This window comes from Phyllostomus discolor, chromosome 5 (assembly GCF_004126475.2).
Source record: "Phyllostomus discolor isolate MPI-MPIP mPhyDis1 chromosome 5, mPhyDis1.pri.v3, whole genome shotgun sequence".
Lineage (NCBI taxonomy): Eukaryota > Metazoa > Chordata > Mammalia > Chiroptera > Phyllostomidae > Phyllostomus > Phyllostomus discolor.
In genome coordinates, this window is record NC_040907.2 from 12,236,672 (window position 1) to 12,254,180 (window position 17,509).

Below are 17,509 nucleotides of genomic sequence, written 5' to 3' on the forward strand. Positions count from 1 at the left end.
CACTGCTGTGACTGACGATGGAGGAGCGGTTCCATTCCAGCTGCTGGTGGGGCCTCACCTGTTCCTCCGGTGGCTGAGAAGCGAGGGATCCTCTTTGTTCACCTGGAGCCGAAAAGCCTTCTGGAAGTTTCTCCTCGATCCTAACCTTGCCACCCGTCGGTCCCTCCCCTTACTTGGAGGCTCTTTCTTTCTCCCTTGGCTACTGTTCCCCTTCTCTTCCTTGGCAGGGACCCCCCACGGAGAGGAAGTGGGAGAAGGGGTCTCCCCGGTCTGTGTGCGACCCACCCCTGCAACTGGCCGCTCTGCGCCCCTGCCCGCCTGGCTGGAGCCCGTGGGACACTCCAGCCCCCGCCGTTGCCAGGCCCAGCGCTGCCTCTCACTCCTGGTACGTGGGAACACTCCAAGCGGTCCCCAGGCACCAATGAGTTCCACATCCTCAGCACCTGGCCAGGGAGGAGAAGGGTGTCGCTGCCCCAGGTATGGGTGTCGTGTTCATGGCCGCGGCATGGGGGGGACATTCTGACCCCCCACCAATCTAGCAGGGACTGGAGAGAACCCGTGAGCAGAGCACGGTGTGTTCCTGGGCTGCACAGCACGCCCCGCAGAGCCCGAGCAAGGCCAGCCAGGATGGAGGCGTGTGCAGCGTTCTGCAGCCAGATGACCTGATGGACAGAGCTCTGTCCTGAGGTCAGGAGCCTGGCAGCATCTCCCGGTCAGGCCCCAGTGCCTAGTACAGGGCTCCATGTGACCGCCCCCCCACCCTGCTCCCCTGGCCCCCAGCCCGGCGACCTGGCTTGCTCAGCAGCACTGTCTCCCGGGCAGCCTGACAAGCAGGGGCTCTCCTGTTCATGCTGCAGCCCTCCTTGGCTCAGAGCCAGCGGTCTTGAGCTTATTAGCCGCTTCCCAAGCAAAGCGCCTCGTCTCCATGTGGCCAACTGTGGCGACACACGCAGTGCAATTTCACTATTTGCCCGGGTGGCTGTGGCTCAAGTGGCATGGCCGGTGCTTGTCCCCCTTGGAGCCTCAAGTGCCTACAGTGTGCAGCCCCGTCCCCTTGCCTGCTCGTCCGTCGTGTCCCTTGGTGCCTGGGACACTTCTTGTTCTTGAAATCCACATTGCCTTTTGCCCAGTAGCCAATGAGGTAGACATCATGGAAGTCCTGTGACATCAGCCGTCTAGTGTCCGCCACCGAGTAGCGAATCATGCTCTGGGGCTATGCGTGTGTCTGTTCTCAAAAGAGCGGCTTCTTTGCACATGGTGGCTACTGTTCTCTTCCAGGCTTTTAGCTTATAAACTGTTTGAACCTGATGACATGATGAAATTAGACGTGTTGTCTGCCCTTTGTTCTCAAAGCTGATACTTGACTTTCAAACTAGTGGGCCAGTGATGGGCTTGCGTCAGTGTGGTCACCCCAACTGGGTGTGGATTTCCCCAGAGTGACCAACTGCCCCCATTTATCTGGGCTTCAGGGAGGGAGATCCCAGGATGTGGGACTTCCCAGTTTAAAACTGGAGCAATCTGGGGAAAACTGGAGGAGCTGGTCACAGTCATTCCCCCAGAAGCCGAGCCTGAGATAAGGCATCGGCGCAAACAGTGTTGCTGCGTGGTCCCAGGAGGCATTCTTGGTCGGAGGGAGGCGGTGGGACAGTGACGGGAACAACACCGACCAAAGGCAGTGTCACTGGGCAGGTCAATGCCATGGGTCTGGACCTTCATCCCCCTGGGAACTCTGGGAAGCAGAGTAGACTCACCAGGAAGGAGTAGGGGGAGGGGTACCAGCTCCACTCGGTCACTGGGAAGGGTCACCCCAGGGCCAGTAATTGCATGGCACTCCTGGGGTGCCCCAGGCATACCAGCGAGCTGACTTCTGCAGCTCGGAGAAAGCCAGGTGCTGGCAGGTGCCCACCTGTGTGCACAGAGGAGGAGGAGGCCGAGGGGACCCAGCGAGGCTCAGGCAGCCTGCTACAATGTCCTGCGAGCTGCTTTCCACATTTGCGTTTTTCCTCAGAAGCAATCAGATATCACAAAACATCTTCATGTGAAAATCGGCACCAGGCACCCGTGCGTCCTGGAACCCACACACACTGACGCCGGAATCAAACACGAGGCTCCTTGGGAAACCCTTTAGCAGTTTACCTCGTCTCCTCCGAATCAATCATTGTTTTGCTGCCTTCGGGGAGAACAGTCGACGAAAATAGGAACCCCCCACGGCCAAAAATATTGCCGCAACGTGCTACCAACCCCTGAGAGGAGCCATCCGGAGAGCCGACAGGCTGAGACTAAAACAGTCCCGGCGAGGGAGTGTCCACAGGCACGGCCTCGTGGGTGACCTTCGCCAGGCAGTGGGCTTTCCCTGAGGCAGATGGGCCGTTTCTCCCACCCCCGTAGCTCTAAGCACCTGGCTGACTGCAGTGAGTGGGGGGCACTCCCCACCTTTGTGAGAAACTCGCTTCTGTGTTCTCTGCTCCCAGTGGGCAGCCTGTAAAAGCCGCGTGTGTGTGGTGTGTGTGTTGTGTGTGTGTGTGTCCTGCTGGGACGGCAGGAAGAGTCTCCTAGTCCCTCGCACTACGAGAAACATGCTCCGAAAAACAGGGACTCGGAGCGGGAACTCTCTAGAAGGAGAGAATGAAGTGAGCCCAGTGGTGTGGGCCTCCGGGTCTCTGGGTCCCCTGGGCCCTCTGTCCTGTGGTTGCCAGTCCCCTCCAAGGCCCTGCTGCCCCCTGGGACACCTGGGCTCCCTCAGCTGCCTTGACCCTTGCCCTGGCCTGAGGTGGGGGGCAAACGTGGAGCTGACCCCCAGCCCAGCTCTGCAGCCCTCCACTCCCCCGCTCCGCCATCTGGCAGCAGGCTCCTCCTCATTGCTGCCTGAGCACCGCCTAGAATCTCCCAGCCAGGAATCCTCCCTAGAAGCCTCCAGACCACCCGCCCGAAGTCCAGTTACCCCAGGGCCGGGGCTGGCGGAAGAAAGGGATTCACCTCCTCCACGATATAATGAGACATAGGTAATCTGCTGGGAGGTATCCTCTCCTAGCCTGGGGCGGGCGTCGCTGGATACTCAGGATGGTGTCGCTCCAGCTCCTGAGCCCCCCCAAATATCTGTGGCGGGAAAGCTGCGTGTGATGGCTCCCTCAGCCGCCTCAAGCAGACCTGGCTATCCCCTGTACTACCCACAAGCTCCAGGCTGCAGACATGGAACCTGCCTGGCACTGACCCAGTTCCTGTCTACCCTTCATTCCCGGCCTCGGCGTCTGGGGCTTCTCCAGAGCAAGACTCCGGGGGCTCTTGACACAAACGCCTGGGCACGCGGAGCCTGCGGTGTTGTTCTGATACCGCCCAGCAGAGGGCGCTGTGGGTATGCATTGCCTTCCAGGCCCACGGCCTGTTGAGACATTTGGGGAAAGAGGGGCAGCAAGAACGAAGGGAGGCTTTAGAAGCTATTTCTGTCCCCTGTCAACAGTCCTTTTTTCTCTGCTACAAGTGCGTGATTCGTGATGACTAGTTAGCCCACCGAAAGGCTGTGCTGGCTGTGTAGTCACCTGTGTGTCCCGCCACCAGGCCAGCTCACCTGGGACTGGGAAGAAGAAGGTGACTACTTTGTCCTTTGCTGCCCGCCCACTCCTCCTCCTCTCCACCATAGTAGGACCCCCTCCTCCTCCAAACTTCGTGCAAACCCACTTCTTTCAGGAAGGCTTCCAGGCCTGCTCTCAGCAGCAGCTTCTCACAGGAGCTCCCGACCGCCCTCGGAGGTGTCTCCCAGGACACAGGTCTTGTCTCCCCCATCAGACCAGGCGTTTCCCCACGCTGGGCTCTGCCTCCTCCCTCCGACCCTCGTGTCACTCCACTGGCACCCATTTTAGGACTCTGTCCTCACACAGTGATCAGCTTGGGGACGGCCCCCTCCCACCTCCCCCAAGAGGAGGTCTGAGATGCCCCAAAGTCCCATGAGCTTTGCACACTGGGCAAGAGAAACATGGGGTTTGATCAGGCAAAAGATCAAAGGATCGGGCAAAACAATCTTTGGGAAAGAAGAACAATGGAAAAAATACAATAAAAAAAGATGTTCACCCCCGCAAAAAGAGAAAGAGCGGCAGCAGGTGAGACGGTAAAAGACTGGAGACATCAGCCCCCTCGTGTGCAGCGCACCTGTGCCCCCCCACCCCCTGCAGGGCACTGCTCCATCTGCACTGCCACCCACGAGGGGGCCCTCATCCCTGTACTGCTCGCCCGGTCAGTAGTTCAGTGCTGCCCTGCTCTCCCTGCCTCCCACTTGGCCCCTTTGGGCCCAGCCTGTGCAATGAAGCCGGAGGAAGCTTCTAAAAGCCCCTTCCGTGGCTCCCCATCACCTGTGGAGGGAAAGACCAAACTCTCTCTCTGACCTTCAAGACCCCTCGCCATCTCGCTCATTTTGCTTTTCGGTCTCATTCCCTCCACTTTCCACATGTCACAATTAGGGTTCATTCATTCATTCAAGAACTGTGAGTAGTGCTAGCCGCTAAGTGCTGGGCCCGGTCCTAGCCTGGGAGTACAGAAGAAAAAGGCCCGTCTGTGCCTATCTGAGGTTGCTAGGGCTGTGCTAACAAAGTGCCTCAGGCCAGGAGCTTCATCAGCACAGATTCATTGGGTTGTAGGGGCTGGAGGTGCAAGACCGGGGTGGCAGCAGGGTCGGCTCCTCCTGAGGGCTGCAAAGGAGGCTCTGAGCCGGCCCCTCCCCCAGCCTCTGGTGGTCCCTCGGCTTATGGCAGCACAACTGCTGTCTACACAGGGCTCCTCCCAGCGTCCGTGTCTGTCTTCCAGTTCCCCCTCTTTACAAGGACACCAGTGCTACTGGGTCAGGTTTAAAAAGACCTCATTTTTAAAAAACATTTTGTTTATTTATTTTTAGAGAGAAGGGAAGGGAGAGGGAAAGAGAGGGAGAGAAACATCAATGTGTGGTTGCCTCCCACGTGGCTGCCACTGGGGACGTGGCCCACAACCCAGGCATGTGCCCTGACTGGGAATCGAACCAGCAACCCTCTGGTTCACAGCCCGCACTCAATCCACTGAGCTATACCAGCCAGGGCCCAAAAAAAGGACCTCATTTTAATTTGATTACTTCTATAAAGATCCTGTCTCCCAAAATGGTCGGATTTGGAGGTATTAGGGGTTAAGACTGCAGCATGCGATTTTGACAGGAGACACAGTCACACCCATAACACCACACTCGTGGGGGCGATGTTGCAGTACAGAGAGGCAGGCGAGACCACAAAACCACGGAACTGTGTATTGGGACGGGGGGTGACAGGGCAGCTGAATGAAGCGATGTTAGGGCAGAGGGAGTAGCAGGGAGGAGGGGATGCTATTCATCCCAGGGCAGTTAGAGAAGCCAGCCCGACCAAGTGAGGCAGGAACAAAGACTGGATTCCAGGGGTGCCCCCGGCAAGCCATTCGTGTCTTTGCCCTGTGCCCACGATGGCTGTTTGTCAACAGCAAACTCCTTCCAAGCTTAGTGTGGGGCCCACCTCCTCCAAGAAGCCTTCCGTGACCTGCAGCCCAGGGCAGACCGGACCTCTCCCACAGTGCTTAGCGCTCTCGGGAATGGCTGTTAGGAGCCCTTCCCATGGCAGTTCAAGACTGTGGCTGTGAAACTATAAGCAAGAGCAGAGACTGGGCCTCAAGTGTCCCTAGACCCTCAGCGGTGCTGAGAACAGCCCAGATGCTCAGGAAGCAAACGTATGCTGAAATGCCGGGTTAGAGGGTGACCCCGTCATTGTCTCTGTAGCACGAATAATCGGCATAATCTGGCGAGTCCTAAATGTCAGACGTGATGCTGAGGTTTTTCCACTGATTCACCACCTCTGCTCCTCACAGCTCCAGGCAGCATCACTAGTGTTGCAGATGAGGAAACCAAAGTTCAGAGACATTTATTTTGTAATCTGCTCGAGACCACACAGCCAGAAACTGGTGGAGGCAGGACCCCAACCCAGGTCTGCCGGAGCCTTGAGCAAGGTCTCTTAACTTCGAGACACTCACTCACTCACTCACTCATTCAATCTACCTGTGAATTCACCTGACGTCTACCGTGTGCAGGCACCCAGGCCAGGCCACCTGGGGAGGGGAGGGGGGAGGAGCGTTTGTCCCGAGCTCCCCACTTCCTTCCCCACTAGAGCAAGAACGGCACTTCCATGCTTGGGTGTGGGACAGCCGGCTCACTGTCCCTTTGCCCACTCAGTCCCCTCCTCACCACCCCATCCTCAGAAGGTAAACATAGCCCAGCTCTTCCCGTCCCTCCCCAGGAAGACAGCCAGGGACGGAAGACACAGGAGAAGGGGTGACAAATCCTCCTGCCTGTCCCTGCTCATCACATGCCACTCAGAGGGGCCCATGGTGTGGGGGGGAGGGTGTTGCCTTTTCTCCACTGTTTTCCCACGCCCCGTTCCTGCTCCTGCCCCAAGGAGGGGAAGCAGCAGATGGCCCTGGCCCGGCTGCTCCTACTGTGGACGGTCTCAGGATGCCAGGGCGGGAAAGGGTGTTTAGAAACCTCCAAATGTCCACCACGCCCCCATCTTCCAGACAGGGACACTGAGGCCCAGGGAGGCACGGGGCCTGGACCCAGGTCACTTGGGTCCCCCCCAAACCTACCCTCATTGCATCTAAAGATGCCATGTTAGAGCTGCTCTAAGGTAATGTCTTCATAAAGGCCGCTGTGAAAGTCCGCACGTGGGTGAGTGAGGGCTGCAGTTGGGGGGCTTCAGAGTGGTGACACCCGCAGACTGCCTAGGCGGGGGAGCTGGTCCTAGGGCAGCAGCGCTCTGGGGGAGACGGGAGCAAGAGCCGGAAGGAAGGCTGGAGCAACTGGAAACAAACCTTGCTGCCCTGGCCATTGCGTAGCACAGCCGAGATTCCCTGAGGCTGAAAGAAGAAGAGGGACTGGACCCCACAATCATTGGGGGGAGGCACAGGTCATTTCCCGTGCACAGCCGGTGGGGCCCCAGGCGAGCGTCTCTGGGCCTCCGTTTCCCCGCTTGTTAAATGGGGGAGGCGGCCTGGGTAACTGCCAAGGTTCCCTCCGGCTCTGAGGCCGGTGAGTTCCACATCCTGATTCCAGAACATTCCAGGGTGAATGCGGACTGCCCCCACCCCACCCACCCTCAGCCCCCCCGAGAGGTTGTGCTCATTCCGCTGCAGACTCGGACTCTCCCGCGGCCAGCGTTGAGATGGCAGGTCCCGGCATGGCCGCGCCCGGTCCAGGGTGGACCGGCAAGCTCTGGGACCCCAGACCGGGCGGGTCAGCAGGGTTCAGTGCCAGAGGCTGCACGGCCACCACATCGGCGTCCCCTGGGGCCAGAGGCCTGATGGAATTACAGCCGCCATCCGTCAGAGGTCTGGCCCCGGGTGATGGAAACGGTGTGAGTTTCGGGGCCGGCCTCTCACCCGGGTCTGCCTGTCACTCCCTGCCTGGGAGAGTCACTCCATGGCTCGGAGCCCGGGTCTGTGCATCCGGAAAATCGCTGTGCTGCCGGGCACTGCTCACCGCTGGAGATGCACATGGCCCAGGAGGCTCAGAAGAGGGATCTGAGGGCCCCCCCCCCCCCCCCGCCGCACCACACAACCCAGCTTTCCGCCGGTCTCTGTCGTGGGGTGGGAGGGGCAGGACACGGCTCCCTGGGTTTTATTAAGCTGCAGTTTCCAGTCCAGACAGAACTTTCAGGGTGACACCACCCAGACCTGGGAGTTGGCAGACGCTGTACCCGCAGTGCCAATAATAAAACGATATGAATAAATGTCCCCTTCTGGAAACTAGGACCGCCGCCTGGGACGGGGCTGTACTGATGCCACCAGGAGGGGGAGGGCCTCCACCTGGCAGTGGGCAGGAGCCAGCCCGGCAGGACCCCTCCCCAACTGTCTCTGCAGCCTCATCTCCCCCTGCTTTTGCCCAGCTGTCCATCCTCTTCCTCTGCTTCTCTCCCCCCATCATCACCCACCCCTGCCTTTGTCTCCTCTCTCCAGGGGCGTCAGCCGGGGTCTCTCCCGGTCTGGTTCCCTGCTCCTGTCCCCACTGGGACCCGCGTCCTCTGCAGTGCCCCAGAGCGAGCGTGCAGCCTCCAAACCCGTGAAGTCACGCCTGCCCTAACCCCCAAATCCTGCCAACTGAACCGCTCTCGCCGGCCCCTGAGTCTATGGCTGACGTGGGGAGAAGCCAGCCAGCCAGGCAACCGCCTGCGAGGTGAGGGGGGGAGAGGCTAGGGCCACGGCCCCCTCCCAAGGGTGGCAGTCTTCTGTCTGTCCGCTGTCTGTCCGCTGTCTGTCCGCTGTCTGTCCGCCCACACCCAGGAGAGACTCGCAAGGCCCAGGTGCGGCTGGTCTGAAACTTACTCCCACTGGGCCTCATGCTTGGGGTCTCCTACCTGCCCCACCGTGGTCCCCCTGCACTGACCCTGGAGTTCAGGTATCCTGGCCCTGGGTCCGAGATGCCAAACTGTGCTCCAGCCACAGCCCCTCTCCCTCCACTTCCCCGAGTCCTTTCCAAGGCCCGCCACCAGGCTTCCCTGCTGCACCACCCCTTGCAGTGGGGGACCCCCTCCCAGCTCCGAGACCCCCACCAGGCTTCTCAGCACTGGGAGACACCCTCGGCTCTGCCAGCTCGGAACTGCACTCCTGGCACGCCCCTCCAGTACATAGCCCAGCGATCCCCGTCCCTCGCTACCGGCATCCCCAACTCGCCCACTGTGAACTCCCAGCACCCCCTGCGCCTCCACCGCGCACTCCCCACGCCCCCACCCGCGTGCCCACCCGCGGCGCCAGCACCCCCTGTGGGCTGGGTCCTTGGTTTCCCGCTCTTCCGCAGCACGGGACGTCAGGGCTCCACCTCCACGGCGGCGGCGGCGGCGGCGGCGGCGCTGTGGGAACCCAGAGCGGGCACTTAAGAGCAATTAGCTCGCGCACAGTTGGCAGCGATACCTTAATAAATAATAGTCTGAAAAGCATGTAAATACGTATTAGAGCGCATTACACGGGCAGGAGGCGCGGCACGGGGTCCAGGAGCTGGTTCGGGATGCCGGGGGATTGGCAAGTGCCCGCGGCCACGGGGAGATCCCCTGCACCCCCAGGGGCTGAGCTGGGGGCAGTGGGGAGACAGAGGCCCAGGGGAGAAGCCCAGGGAGAGAGACACACAGGGAATGTATAAAAAAGAGAAGTGGAGAGGAGGGGGAAGAGGAAAGGAGCCGTGGGAGGGGAGCCAGGCGGAGGGAGGGGAGCAGAAGAGGCGGGGTCAGCTGGGGGCGGGGCTACAAAGGTGAGTGCCTGCCCTTGGCTCCCTCGTGCCCCTCCCCCCACCTCAGACCTCAGGCCTGGATGCGCACATCCAATCTGCAGGCGGCAAACGTCATCTGCGTGTGCAGGGCCGGCCCGTGCACGCGGCAGCCAGGCCTGTCTGCTCTGGACCACACCGCAGACTCACACCTCTCTGGCAGGCCTGGGACCACCTTCCCATGCCCCGGCCCATCTCCTGCCCTCCCCCCACCCCAGCTTCACCCACGGGCTTCCCAGTTCAGCGAGCGGCAGCTCCCTCCTTCCAGTTACTGAAGCCAAAACCCCCGGAGCCATTCTCGATGGCCGCCTCTCACACATCGCGTCTGCCCACCAGGGCATCCCGTCCTCTCTACCCGGAAGATGCCTCTAGAATCTTCCCATCCCTCGCAGCTCCTTGGTCGCCGCCATCCCTCGTGTGGACTGTGGCAACAGCTCCTCCTCGCTGGGCTCCCCGCCGCCGCCATCTCTCTGCGGACACATTGATCAGGACACTCCTCTGCTCCAATGCTTCCGTCGAGGAAAAGCCAACATCCTTAAGATGGCCCACCAGGCCCCATGCCCTCCCCTCCCCTTTAGCTGGCATCCTCTCCCACCCCCCCACCCCCCACAAACCCGCTCCAGCCGCCCTGGCCCCTCACTGAGCTCAGACACCCGGAGCCTGTTCCCACCTTAGGGCTGTTGCACTAACTGGTTCCTCTTTGTCCAAGTGTCCCGTTCTCCACAAGGCCGGCCATGGCCGTCCTATTACAACTGAATTCCCCGCACTCCCCCCTAAAGAACACCTCCTCATCCAATCACCCTGCTCGCCAGTTCTGCACAGCATACACCCTTGTGACACACTACACACTCACCTGTCTCGTTCTCTGTGTCTCCCTCCCAGAGAGACAGGGCTCCATCCACGGCAGCGTGAATGTTGGCTTCCCCGCCCCCACCGCACTGTAGCTTCAGGACCTGGAAGAGGGCCAGGAACATAACAGAGACTCAGAAATATTAAGGGAAGAAGGGAGGGTAGTTGGTCGGAGGGAAGGAAGAAAGGGGAACATGAGGAGAGAGGAGAGACCCAGGAGGAGGGGGCGGCCCGGGCAGTCCTGGGAAGGGTGGGGAGTCCCGGGAAGGGGGCTGACTGGTTGGAGCTTAGAGCGGCCCTGGGGCTGGCTGGCGTGTGTGAGAGACTCCTTCACCAGCCTGACAGCCAAGCCAAAGGAGCACCCAGTGCGGGGGTGCGGCCGCCTCGTCTCGAGACCTCCCCCACAACCCCGTGGTGGGGAGCACCTGTTCCACCTCAGGCCCCAGCTCGGCGTTGGGCCCCAGGGCTGCAGGCAGCTCTACATGGGTAGGCTCCTGGTAACAGCCACAGTAATTACTGGTTGTATGCGATTAAGGGATAATTATGCTTAATAAGTCCAAAAGTAATTACCACGCAGGCTGCTTGCTGCTTTGGAAAACAGAGGCCTCCGGGGAGCAGGGACTGGGGGATTGAGAAGGGAGTGAGTGGGCACCAAGGAATATCAGGGGTGCTGGTCTGTCCCCCAGCAGATGCCTGAATCCTGTCGGCGGCGCCCCTGCCCGGGGCCTGCTCACCTCCAGGGACGCAAGCTCACCGTCACGCAGGCAGCTCCTTCCGTCACGGCAAGTCTGCACAAATTTGCATGCCATTCCTGGCCACACCGGAATAGTCGTATTCCGCTTTCTCACTCAGCGCTTTCTGGCTCAACGTCTTAGCACGTGCACAGGCACAGAAGCAAAGTCTCATTTGTAAACAGAGCGAAGTGTGTCGTATGTATTGTCACTGGCCCTTACTGACCCACATCACGGAGGTGGCATTTCCCGTTGGTCCTAACACCTAAGCCTTGCTGCTTCCCCCTGGAGCAACATAAAACCAATCCAGTCCACCTTCCCAGAACCTAACCCATGTCCCCTGGACTTTCTTCTTTTTCACTCCAGACAGAAGCAGGGGCTGAACCTGTTGCACCGTGCCCAGGCGGCCACGTGGCACAATGAAAAGGACACCTGGTTCTTTCCATAGGTTCTGCTGCCAACTCACCCTGTGGCTTCGAGGGGTCAAGTTGCTTGACCCCTTTGGACCTCCATCTTCCCATCTGTGCAAAAGGGGCAAGGGGGCCCCCAGTGTGTGACCTTGGGCTCTGCTCCCTCAGACCAACCCTAGGACCTGAACAGCTCCAAGCCCCCCACCCCCCCTCAGGCCCAAGGCTTCCACACCAGGGGCCTAGGAGGACTCGGTGACCTGCTCCAACCCCGGGACAGTTTCCTGTCTTCCTCTACATGGGACGGCCTTTGAGAGGCACCTCAAGAAGAGGCCTCAGCAGGCCTCAGCGGTGCTTTGACACCCAGCCCTGCCCTTCCATGACCCCAAACATCAACCGTCAACTTCATTCTTTGAATTTGACTTCCAGGGAAGGGGGAAAGAAGTGGAAGTTTGCAGGACACCAAGAGTACCGTGTCACGGTGCAAATGCCCTCCCTAAGTTTCCGGCCATCATCTCAGTAGAGATTCATTTGTATGACTGTAATAACTTACAGTGTTTTATAGGAAGACCATTGATGCCCATTTTCTCAAATGATGTCTACAATGACCCTGTTGAAACATGGATAGTGCTGTTCATATTTTACACATGAGGCAACAGAGGCCCAGGAAGTAACAGCAACTTGTCCAAAATCACACACGTAAGAGAAAGCAGAACCAGGCTTCGAACCTGGGTCTGACCCCAGAGCCTGTGCTTGTAATCACCGCTCTACTCCTCCTCACGGCCTCCGAGCTAGTCGCTCTGCAATTTGGGAAACCAGATAAAAGGTGATGCAGGCTGTGAGGAACCGAACCCACCCTCCTCCCCAGCATCAGAGCCCAAGGCGGTCACCAGAAGCTACTGAAGTCTTCTAGCCCCATCCCACTAGCATCTTGCTGGGTAGAATGTCTCACATGGCCATCTCTGCACTGAAGGAAAGAAGAGAATCTGGAAGAGTAAACACCACAATATAGGTATCTCGTCTCTGCCTGGAGCAGTGCAGTGCGGGGACAGGGAGAACATGGACACAATTAAACCCACCCCAGCACCTTGCACCCCCAGGCCTGCAGGCCGAGGGAAAGAATGGAATGGACTTCAGGGGGCCACAAATGTGGAGTCGGGATGGCATACACATCCACAGCCCCCAGAGTGGAAAACGATCGTTACTGCTGTGAAAATAATAGACGGTCAACAGCCCATAAAACCTGCTCCATTAATATGAAACACATAAAATAACTTACCTTTTCTGTGACAGTGTCTAAATTACAATGTTTTACAGCAAATAATATCACTAAGAAGCAATGATCCACTTCTCCCGTGGGTTGGGGGTTGGGGCACACAAATGCTCCCCCAGGTAGTGGGGTTCTGACCCACCCCACTACAAAAGCATGCAAGCTGGCTGCCAACGTCAGGAGATCTGATTCGATGGGTGAGAGGCGACACCTGGAATCCCAGTCTGACGGGCTTTCCCCAGGAGATTCTGCAACAGCTATTTCAGCCCAGGCTGGGGTTGGGGACCCCTGCGCCTGGCTCCAGGCCGCGTTTCAGCACCAGGGACAGGGGCAGATGCTTCGCCTCACTCAAAAGTGCCTGGTCCGTCTCTGCCTGCGGGAATTTAGCTCTTTTACCTTTTTTGGTGGGGAGGGAAGAGCAGGAACGTCTTGCCTCCTCCCTCTCCCTGGTTGGGAAGAAAGCTATGTACTCTGTGGCCACTAGAGTTCAAGCCTCACCGGGCATGAAATGCCAGTGCTGGGGGGAGGGGACTCACAGGAGCTCCAAAGATGAAGGACACCCTTCCCTCGAAGAAGAAGAAGAAGAAGAAGAAGAAGAAGAAGAAGAAGAAGAAGAAGAAGAAGAAGAAGAAGAAGAAGAAGAAGAAGAAGAAGAGGAGGAGGAGGAGGGGGGGTGGAGAAGACCTCCTGCTTTTCCTTCACAATGAAGTTAGAGAGATAAGGAAGAGGAAGAGTCCTGGCCTGGGAGTCCTGTATCCGTCCCAAGTCTCTCCCCTTGAACTCCATGACCTTGGGCAAGCCACTTCCTCCCTCGGGGCCTGGCCACAACACCTCCGGGCCCTGTGGCTGGTGGGGTCAAGTGGAGTTTGACCCCAGATCTCGGGGATGACTCAGATAAGGCTTTCTTCCTCTCCCTCACTCACCAGGGTCTGGAAAGGATGAATAATCCCGAACCAGCATTTCTCCAGCTAGGGCCCTCAAAGTGGGCGTGTCCTAAGAGAAGGTGTTTTGGGCCTATAAAGAAGAAAAGGGGAGTGTGATCGTAAAAGTTCAAGAATTACGCAGGTAAGCAAAGTCAAACAGGCCTTTTTGCTGCCGGACTTCTGGGCCCGCGACTGTGCTGTTGTGTGTTGGTTATTTCCAAGGGGTTCTCAGTGTTTCTCGAACTTCCTTTCATGGGACCTATAGAAATGGGTTACGCAGCACTTACTGTGTGCCAGGCATGGTGCTAAGATCTTTCCATTTTAAGGCATGCGATCTTCATAACAGCCTATGAAGCGGGGACTACTATTGCTTTTGCAGAAAGGGAAACTGAGGCACTGGGCAATAAAGCCCTTACCCAAGGTCACATGGGTAGTGTGTCACAGGGCAGGGATTAGAAGCCAGGCGGACAAGGTCGAGAGCCTGCGCTTTGGCCACGTCTCCGAACCGCATCTCCCACCGCGAGGACCTGGAGTTCATGGGCCACAGTTTAGGAAACGCTGTCCTCAATGTACGTCCATGTAGCTACAGAAAATGTTAGCCATGGATTTTCCTCGTCAATTTTGTTTGCTTTGGCCTGATGTTTAGATTCCCCGAACAGATAGTGGCAGGCCCAGATGATGGCTGGGGGCAGAAAGAGCCCAGTGTGGTTTGGTTTTTTTAAATTACTTTCTTTATCGACCTATTTTTCTATGTAGATAATAAGACTGGCTTTACTGGCCAAGAGGCTGAGGACTGCAGCGTTTCCGGTCACCTGATGGGGCAGGAGGAAGGAGAGGAGAGAGGGGCTGGAGGAAGGAGGGACGAAGAGGGACATTGAAGAGATAAAGAGAGGGACAGAGGAGAAAGGAGGGAGGGTATGAGACAGGAGGGAGGGAGGAAGGATGGGAGGGAGGAAGGGAGGGAGAGAGGAAGGGAGGAAGGGAGGGAGGGAGAGAGGAAGGAAGGGAGGGAGGGAGGGGTGGGGAAGAGGAGGGGAGGGGAGAGAACTGGAGTGGAGAGGAGGGGGATGGGACTGAGGGGGAAAAAATGAGACAAACAGAAAAAGAACTGAGGAAATCAGGAACCTGAAGACCCCCTCCCCTTAGCTCCTGCACCCAGGGGTCTTTCTCCCCCAATGCACTTCCTCCTTGACCCCCAGTCCTGCCCCGTTCTCCTCCTCCACAGCCCTGGCCCAGGAGAGCCCTCATCTGGACAGTGCTGGGAGGACACCTGCGGGGTTCTGGCTGCAGGACTGCATCCTGGGGGCCCTCGCTTTCCCCAGAGCCCCATCCTGGGCCTGGGCCTCTCCCCAGGCAGTTTCTTGTGTTCCTTCCCCAAAACAAATCAATGCCTGTCACCCACCTCTGCTGCCGCTGCCACTGCCACCGGGAGCCTCTGCTGCCTCGTTTCCTCCCTGGGACTTCAAAAGGGCCTGACAAGGTTCCTCTCCGGCAGCTCTTCCCTGTCTAGGCAGCTCCACCTGCTCCAGGACCGAGCTTCCGGTCTTAAAAATAATCTGAACCATGGATCCCGCTTCTCCCTTCATGGGGAGAGTCTGCACTAAATTGGAGCATCGTCGGTGACAGTCCCTGCTCTGGGCCCAGCCCTGGGGCTTCCTTGAGGGCTTCAGGGTGATGTCATCCCACTGGCCTGAGACACAGAGGACTCCAGCCCCATCCAGGTCAGCGCCCCCCCGCCCCAACCCCTCCCCATGCTTGAGGCTTCTCAGAGCTCAAGCCCACACCCCCAGCACCCCTGGGAGGAAATTTGAGGACAGTGTTGCCATGGCAACCTGATATCAGCGGTTGTTACTCATTATACTCAGGGTATAGAACTCTATGACCCGCAATCGAAATGAGAAGCAGCTCACGTCCTGGAAAGAGCCATAGCCTGGGAGTCCGGGGCCTGCATCTGGCTGCAGCAAAGTCACGACCAAATAGAGCGGCTCCAACAAGTTACCTGTCCGGACACTCAGCTGCCCCACCTGCCAGATGCACACCTGTGTGAATGTGGGAGGGCTGGATGAGGTGACCCCCGAGATCTCCCCGTCGGTCAGTGCCTCCAGTCCCTAGGTGAGTACATGCAAGGCCCTGAAACACTCACCCGGCAGGCCTTGGGAGAGGGTGAAGACGCAGTCAAAAGGGCATCATCAAGGTTTCTGTTTGGGGTCTAAGTCCCAGCCGTGGCCAGAAGTCAGACGCCTGTTCGTCCAAAGGAAGCCGGCCCCCCTCACGAGTTGGTGTCCCCTAGAAAGAAACGGCCATCCTGGGGAGAACTGCCTGGGGACCCCTTGGGCCTCTTCCCGTCTCCCCACCCCTGAGCAGCTCTTCCTTCCTTCGGTGCAGTAACTCCCGTTCCAGAACTCTCCACTCAGGAAACCACCTGCAGTGTGGAAAATGCTCGAACACAAAGAAATGCAGTGCAGTGCTGCTTATAAGAGTAGAAACGTGGAGTCTGTCCATACACCCGCAGTTATTGAGGTGGCTAAGAAAATGGGGGAGCACATCCCCAACCAGAACAGCCATCAGTAACCACACTTGCTGACAGTCTTCCCTCACACGGGAAACTGTTTATGCTCTACCATTCCATAGAAAAACCAAGACACCAACTGGTGAGGGCTCTGATTTCTTCTTCGTGGCACAGAAAAAAAAGTCCTGTTTTAGGGTAAGTTCTGTTTTCTCTCTTGAACTCTGCTTTCCAGAATGTCCACAGCCAGCCTGTATTATTAAACTCTGCAAAGATTCATAAGTCATGTCTAAAAAGAGGGTCTGGGCAGGGATGGAGCGGGGATTGACAGGCCCTGACTGGCATCTCAGCCATGGGCTTGACGACTTCCTTGGCCCGTCCGTGCGATGGCTCCTAGCGTGGGGATGATGATGATGAGTACACCAGAGGCTACTGTGAGGCTGGAATGAGGCGAGGCCCCTGGAGCACACAGCGCAGGACCTGGCACATAGTAGGTGCACAGTAAAGACCAGCTATTAGCTGGATTCCGTGTGGCCGTCATCTCGGACCCGGGCAGGCCGAGGTCTCGGCGGCCTTCCTAACACTTGGCCTCTGCCTCTCGGCCTGAGGTCTCAGCCCTCCCGGGCTCTCTCGGCTCTGTCTCCGGCTCCATTCGGAAGGCCGGTCCCCTGCCCACGTCCATCCCAAGACACCAGCCACCCCAAATCTTCCTCAGGGATTTGTCCACAGGGATCCCCCAGGATGCCCAGCCTCGGGTGCAGGCGAGACCACTTCTTAGCCCCTTGTAACACTCCCAGCTGGGGTCTGCCCCTGGCCAAGCATTCTTGGACCCCAGTTGCTCTAAAAGCAATTCTGCAGCCCCAGGGACTGACATCATTTTCATAGCCTTTGTCACTTTCTCTGGCCCCTCGGGGGGAAGGGACAGCAGGCCGGAGTGGACCTCGGCCCCCGAGCCCAGGGAGACAGGAGCGTCTTTTGATGAACCAGCCAGTGCCAGCACTCCCACCAGCACGCCCGGTGGCAGACACGGCTTACCTCTGATAATTGCACTGTTTTTGGCACCGAAGAGACAGGGAGAGACGAGCAGAGCAGGCAAGAGAACAAGGAATATTTTGTGGGTGCCAGAGGCAACCGAGGCTCTGCTGAGTGGCAGGCGGAGTGGAGGGAGCCGGGGAGAGGGGATGGGCTCTGAGGTACCAGCTCTGCAGGTGGGGGAAGAACGGCCCCGCCCCGCGGGACACAGCCCGAAACCCACCCTCCCTCTCTGTCTTTTTCCTTCACATTCGCTTTTTCCTCCTGTCCTTCCTTCGCCTTTTCCTTCCTTTTTTTCCCCCGCCTCCCTTTTTTCTGTCATTTCTTCCTTTGCTCATTAATTTGTCCCTATTTAAATCCCTCTTCCATCTATTGGTTCAAGTGATATTCCCTTTGCTCCTGCTCCGTGCTGAGCCCTGTGCTGGGCCCTGGGGGAGAAACACAGCCCAGGTCCTCGGGCACCCACACTGACCCCCACAACCCCGTCACTCCGAGCACGGCGGGG